The sequence below is a fragment of the Littorina saxatilis genome, linkage group LG9, assembly GCF_037325665.1.
Source record: "Littorina saxatilis isolate snail1 linkage group LG9, US_GU_Lsax_2.0, whole genome shotgun sequence".
Classification (NCBI taxonomy): Eukaryota; Metazoa; Mollusca; class Gastropoda; order Littorinimorpha; family Littorinidae; genus Littorina; species Littorina saxatilis.
The window spans coordinates 16625057-16631618 of NC_090253.1; the positions used below are offsets into that span (position 1 = coordinate 16625057).

The 6562-nt window shown below is 44.0% G+C and overlaps 1 long non-coding RNA gene across 1 annotated transcript; it reads left to right on the forward strand.

The window, feature by feature from the left end:
• Positions 1-1823: 1823 nt before the first annotated feature.
• LOC138977384 (uncharacterized) lies at positions 1824-6549 on the forward strand. The gene is made up of 4 exons (XR_011459253.1): positions 1824-2009; positions 4428-4498; positions 5268-5367; positions 5970-6549. It is a non-coding gene; the product is annotated as an uncharacterized lncRNA (long non-coding RNA).
• Positions 6550-6562: the final 13 nt, after the last annotated feature.

The following is a 6562-nucleotide window of genomic DNA, read 5'->3' on the forward strand; positions in this document are numbered from 1 at the left end:
TCGACAGTGATGTGAGCATTGGCAATCTATGAAGGGGGTTTGGTTTGGGGGTGAGAGGTGACAAACTTTCATTTAAAATGTATTTTGCCAAGCAAGCGGTGAGATTATCGTAAAAACAGCATATGGCATGTGTTAAGTGCATTTGAAAGGAAATAATTATGACATCACACACACACACACACACACATACATACACACACACACACACACACACACACACACACACACACACACACACACACACACACACACACACACACACACACTCCGGCAAAAAAAATCCTTTTGGTCGGTGTGTGTACATGGTTTAAATTGATCTTGACATTTTGATTAAAACCATGCAACGGATGCTGGACCGAAATATTTCTTTCCCTTGCACGTATTCAAATCGAAGTTTTAGGGATAGAACAAAAATGGGGTTTTCGATTTCAACTGTGGCACTGACGACCATCTGTGCCCAAATCAAAACTTTATTGACGTGCAGATGGTGTATGATGTTATTAACATAGTAATAACAGTTTGTGGTACAAAGGTTCAGACACATCGAAAAATGGCCGATAGAAGTCGACGTGGTTTGAACAGAAACGAGCATTGATGATCATCTTTAAACGTTTACAAACTGTGGTTGTCGTGTTTTGGTCAATGGTAATTGTTTCTTTCTTTCTTTATTTGGTGTTTAACGTCGTTTTCAACCACGAAGGTTATATCGCGACGAGGTGAAGGGGGGAGATGGGATAGGGGAAAGGGGGGCAGGGCCGGACCAAATGAGTTGTAAGGGGGGGGGGGGGTCCTCCTTTTTTGGGGGGGCAAATCAGCGAAGTGGCGAAGCCACAAGCGCGCGCCTGCTAGGGGGGTCCGGGGGCGAACTAGGGGGGTCCGGGGGCATGCTCCCCCGGAAATTTTTTGAAAAACGGTTAAAATCTGTGCAATCTGGTGCATTCTGGGCCTTGTTTTGAGGGTTAAGAGCAGCATTGTTTTGGTGCTAAAACTAGTAAAAAAAACCACACTCAAAGCAAGGTACATGCTTTTTCCAGGGGTGGGGTTCCGGAACCCCTGGAACCCCCCCTGGGTCCGGCCCTGGGGGGAGATGGGATAGAGCCACTTGTTAAGTGTTTCTTGTTCACAAAAGCACTAATCAAAAAATTGCTCCAGGGGCTTGCAACGTAGTACAATAATATGACCTTACTGGGAGAATGCAAGTTTCCAGTACAAAGGACTAAACATTTCTTACATGCTGCTTGACTAAAATCTTTACAAACATTGACTATATTCTATACAAGAACCACTCAACAAGGGTAAAAGGAGAAACAGAATCCGTTAGTCGCCTCTTACGACATGCGGGGGGCAGAGAAATAAGGATGTGGAAAAGAAGACTTTTGGTAAGTGAAATAAAGGTGATGGATCCAGTCAGGTAGAAATAAGACAAGAAAAGAATTGGAAAACTGCAGGGAATAGTAGGGAGAGTTTTCTTGGAAGGAAATATAGGTGAAAGGACTGGTAAGGCAGAAATAAGACAAAAGAAGAGAAGTAAAGGGGTGGGGTTCGTGTCATCTTTTTAAACAACGCAAGGGGACACCAACCACGTCAAGTCTATTCTGGGGTAGCCGCTTGGATAGTGTCCCTTGGTTTGTTTACACGTTTCTCCAAACCGTCTCATAATACCAGAGACGCACGCAAACACACTCACAAACAAACACACACACACACACACACACACACACACACACACACACACTTCTCTTTTTTTCGGAGGTCACAAAACGAAATTGAGCGTTGACACTGATTTGTGCAAACTTGAAAACTGACTTTCTTTGTCAGCTTTTTCAAGCGTGAGAGCAGCCTGTGAACCGGTTGTCTTTGGCGGCTTTAGAGTGAAGATGAAGATGAAGATGACGACGGCGACGAAGACGAACACGGTGTCGTCGCTGTTGTTGAAAATGATGTTAGCGTCAGTCACACTTGCCAAGATCTCCGCAGACGACACGAGGATTGTTGCCGGCTTTCTTATCGTAAGTCTGTCTGTCTATTTGTTTGATCGTTTTGTTTGTTTGTTTGTTTGTTTGTTTGCTTAACGCCCAGCCGACCACAAAGGGCCATATCAGGGCGGTGCTGCTTTGACATATAACGTGCGCCACACACAAGACAGAAGTCGCAGCACAGGCTTCATGTCTCACCCAGTCACATTATTCTGACACCGGACCAACCAGTCCTAGCACTAACCCCATAATGCCAGACGCCAGGCGGAGCAGCCACTAGATTGCCAATTTTAAAGTCTTAGGTATGACCCGGCCGGGGTTCGAACCCACGACCTCCCGATCACGGGGCGGACGCCTTACCACTAGGCCAACCGTGCCGGTTGTTTGATCGTTGAAATGTTCGTTAGTTTTTGCCTCTATGTCGCGCGCGTGCTTCCTTTGACATGGTTATACAGCAATGTACATAGCGAGAGTTTGCAGTTTTTGATTTTCTAGCTTAATTGTTGGATCATCTCCCACTCTTTCCGGTGCTCTACTGTTTGTTTGCTGTCTCTTATTTTTAATCTTCGTCTTTCTTGTGTGTTGTTTTTACTGTTGCACATTTTTTATGAACACTCGTATAGAATATGTAAGCATAGGATGGGTTGAATGAGCAAGCGACTGTTATCATCAAACGAGGCTGCCCTCAATCAAGACAGAAGCCTATCATGGTTGCACTGAATGGTGAACCTTGTTTGGTTATGGAAGTCGCATGTTCCTCCAATGCTTCTTGCTGTCCCAGGTACCAGGCGGCAAAGCTCATTAATGTGTGTATCATTTTGTGTAGTTTATTTTCAGAGAGCTATTTGTGATTTTCGCAGCGTTCCAGAATGTTTCTGGTTACGTGTGAGCTCGTTTGCCCATTTGGGTTCCCCACACTATACTCTGACTGACTATTAGGGTTTAACGTCCTCTTAGACCAACTGGTCTATATTGGGACAGGTATTGGTAATACGTTGAAGATATGGTGTGATACTTTGATTCGAACAAGCCCGCTGTGGCTGTCTTCTTCGACACACCAGCATTGGGTTTGTCTCGTCAAAGTATCGAAATACGATCATGATAATCGGAGACGAGAGATGATGCATGCGTGTCTTCGTGTTTTCCAAGCCCTGAGACTTTCGCTGTGAACGTGGGATCTTTTTCGTGCGCATGTGTGCACACGGGGGTGTTCGGACACCGAAGAGAGTCTGCACAAAGTTGACTCCGAGAAATAAATCTCTCGCCGAACGTGGGGATCGAACCCACGCTGATAACGACCAACTGGCTACAAAGCCAGCGCGCTACCAACTGAGCTACGTCCCCGCCCTCGCACTATACTCTGAGAGCATAGTCAGCTCACTCCGCTTTCGTTGAGTAGGCATGCTGGGTATTTTCGTGTTTCCATAATCCACCGAACTCCGACATGGATTACAGGATCTTTTCCGTGCGCACTTGGTCTTGTGCTAGCGTGTTAGTTCAAAGTCACAGTGCTTCCCTTGAAGCCGTTTTAGCAGGGTTTTATTTACTAGTGCGCCCTGCGCCATTGGCGCATTGAATCTGAAAATGTCCCATTATAATTCCCTTCAGTGCGTCAAAGGGCGCATTGAGATTACGTACCACTGCGCCACCAAATGTACACTTTACATCGGATTACACACCCACACACACACACATACACACACACACACCACACACACACACACACACACACACACACACACACACACAAACACACAGATAACACGATATAGTGGCTAATTCTCAGATGGCACCATATATTGCACCATTTTGCATCTTTGGTCAAAAACGCGCACAGGCCTCGTTTGCGCTCCTTGCCTTCGACTATGTTCCTTCGGAATTTGTTTGAGGGGGACGAATGTCCCATTGCCTTTTTCTCCCAGGCTAAACCCTGTTTTAGATTTTAGATTGGCCCTTCCGTTTGTGTCTGGTGGATTTTTAGGGCACCCTTACTTGAGCGGCGGTCACGTGATCCCTGTTTAGGACAAGTTTAATCCAAAAGGTAATCCTGAAGGTTAAGTGAACGGCCTCAGCTGGCATATAAAGTTTTAATGAAATGACACGGGGATTAATGCTTTAATTTGGGTTTGAAATCTGTTGCAATAATGTTTTGGCCAAGTTTAGGATGACGTCACGCGCCTCCATGTGGACACACACCAAAAATCAACAACCTGGCTGTTTCCTGTACACAGGTTTTTTTTCATAAACTAATATCTTAACGGACACTAGTGACAATATCTCAGATTTTTTTATTTTTTTTATTTTTTTTTTTTTTACTCACAGCACAGGAAGCAGTGACTGAATGTTGATTCTTGGTAAGTATCAAAGTGGAGGGATGGTCTTATCCGATGTGAAAGCCTCGCCACATCTGAGATGGTGAGGAGAAAAAATGTATTTTGTCCTACACTACAGGGCAAGACGGGATGAGGGTACGACACACAGTACGCGGGCCATGCGGAGTTCAGAAGAACCCTTCTCAGGTTGTATCCTTCAAACAGCGCCCCTGATTGGCTGATTCCGATAGAGATTTGCATAAATACCTGAATAATAAATGTCCAAGTGTCTGATATATGTTCATTTATTCGATTGTTTGTATACGCTGTGATTTGTATGCATATATCTGCATATTAATGTTTTTACATGTGTAATACACATTTATTTATTTATTTATTTATTTAAATGGGAGATTTATATAGCGCTTGACGTTTTCTAAGCGCTTTACATATTAATTTCTGCCGTGTGAGATGGAATGTTTTACACAATATATCACGCATTCACATCGGCCAGTAAATCTCAAGCCATTACGGCGAATATTTACTTTTTACGGCCTATTATTCCAAGTCACACGGGTATTTGGTGGACAATTTTTATCTATGCCTAAACATTTTTGCCAGAAAAGACCCTTTTGTCAATCGTGGGATCTTTAACGTGCACACCCCAAAGCTACCTAAGTTTGCCATTATTACCATGTACATGCTCACTGAATATCTAATATACGTACGGTTTCTTTCGGATATTTTCGATGATCGATTAATGTATTTCAGTGCAAAAATAGTGAAATTGTGGCATGAACAATATAATTTAAATTTAATAGATTTGCATATTTTTACATACTTTTGTACATTCACGTTTTGTTGTTGTACTTTCTTCTTATCATTGTTGTTGAACTGAGCACTTCTGTTCTCTCCAAGCTCGTACAGTATTTATTTCTTGGTTTTCATGAAAACGGAATGACCTTGACCCCGTGTTTAGTGCTCCTCCATTGTTTTACATGAAGTTGAGCGCTGTGAAAGGGACGCCTGCAGACCCGCCTTACCTGGCTCTGATGGATCACCATGGCAACATCTTTTATGTCAGTAAAACTGAAAACTGGGTTTTTGGTGTGTGTGTGTGTGTGTGTGTGTGTGTGTTTGTGTGAGGGTGTGTGTGTTTGTGTGTGAGTGTGTTTGTGTGTGAGTGAGTGTGTGAGGGTGTGTGTGTGTGTGTTTGTGTGTGTTTGTGTGTGTAAATGTGTATTTATGTGTGTGTGTGTGTGTGTAGTGTGTATATGTGTGTGTGTGTGTGTGTGTGTTTGTTTGTGTGTGTGTGTGTGTTTAAAACAATTACCTATAACTGAGCGGCATCTGTCAATTGCTAGGCAATTCGCCCATGAACACTTCCGGGAGCATCAAACCGTTGTCTTTCCTTCGTCCATGTTCCTGTAATTTTAAAGATAATTGACCAGTAAACAAATGTTCAAAACTGTTAACTTTTGAGTGTGATTTTTCAAGTTTCAAATCACACCGCTTTCCTTTCTAGTTCGATGTCATATCTAGATTTTATATTGAAGGTTCTCGGTACTGTCCGCACAACACTGAGAAATTATTCACAGGTAGAGGAACCATGTGGTTTTCTATAAAATTGAGAAAAAAAAGGAGTATTGATTCTTGAAAGCATTGTCCGTCTTTATTGCAGAAAACACAGGTCGGAAAATTCAGCAGGGCCAGGCTAGACGAACTCGTCCTTGACCTTGGTTTCTACAAGAAGTCTCTAGCAAATGACCCGGATCCGGAAGGATACGAGGAAGGCACACGACCGCCCCCTGGTGGAACGACGGCGGAGCAGCTAAAACAAGGGACATCATCCAAATGGTCTCAATACGGGCAAAAAGTGGAGCCGCCCCTGCCTGCAGAAAGTACCCTTGCCGTGGAGAAAGTGTTAGAGCACACATGGAAACTTCGTGTCTCTGATTATCTGAGGGATTTTAGGGCAAGGCAGGGCAATCAGCCTAGAGAAGACTTGTAGAACGGATATTATTTTCCTTTTCCTCTGTGCAGTTATGCCCGTTATGTTTGAATTCCTCCCCCCCCCCCCCCCCCCCCGCCACCTTTTTGTATCAGCCTATTGTTCGTTCCGGTTTCACACAAACACATACGATGACACGGACACGCACGCAATCACGCACGCATGCACACACGCATGAACGCACACACGTAGAGAGAAAGAGAGCGACTGAGAGAAAAAAAAGAGACTGAAAGAGAGAGAGAGAGAGAGAGAGAGAGAGAGAG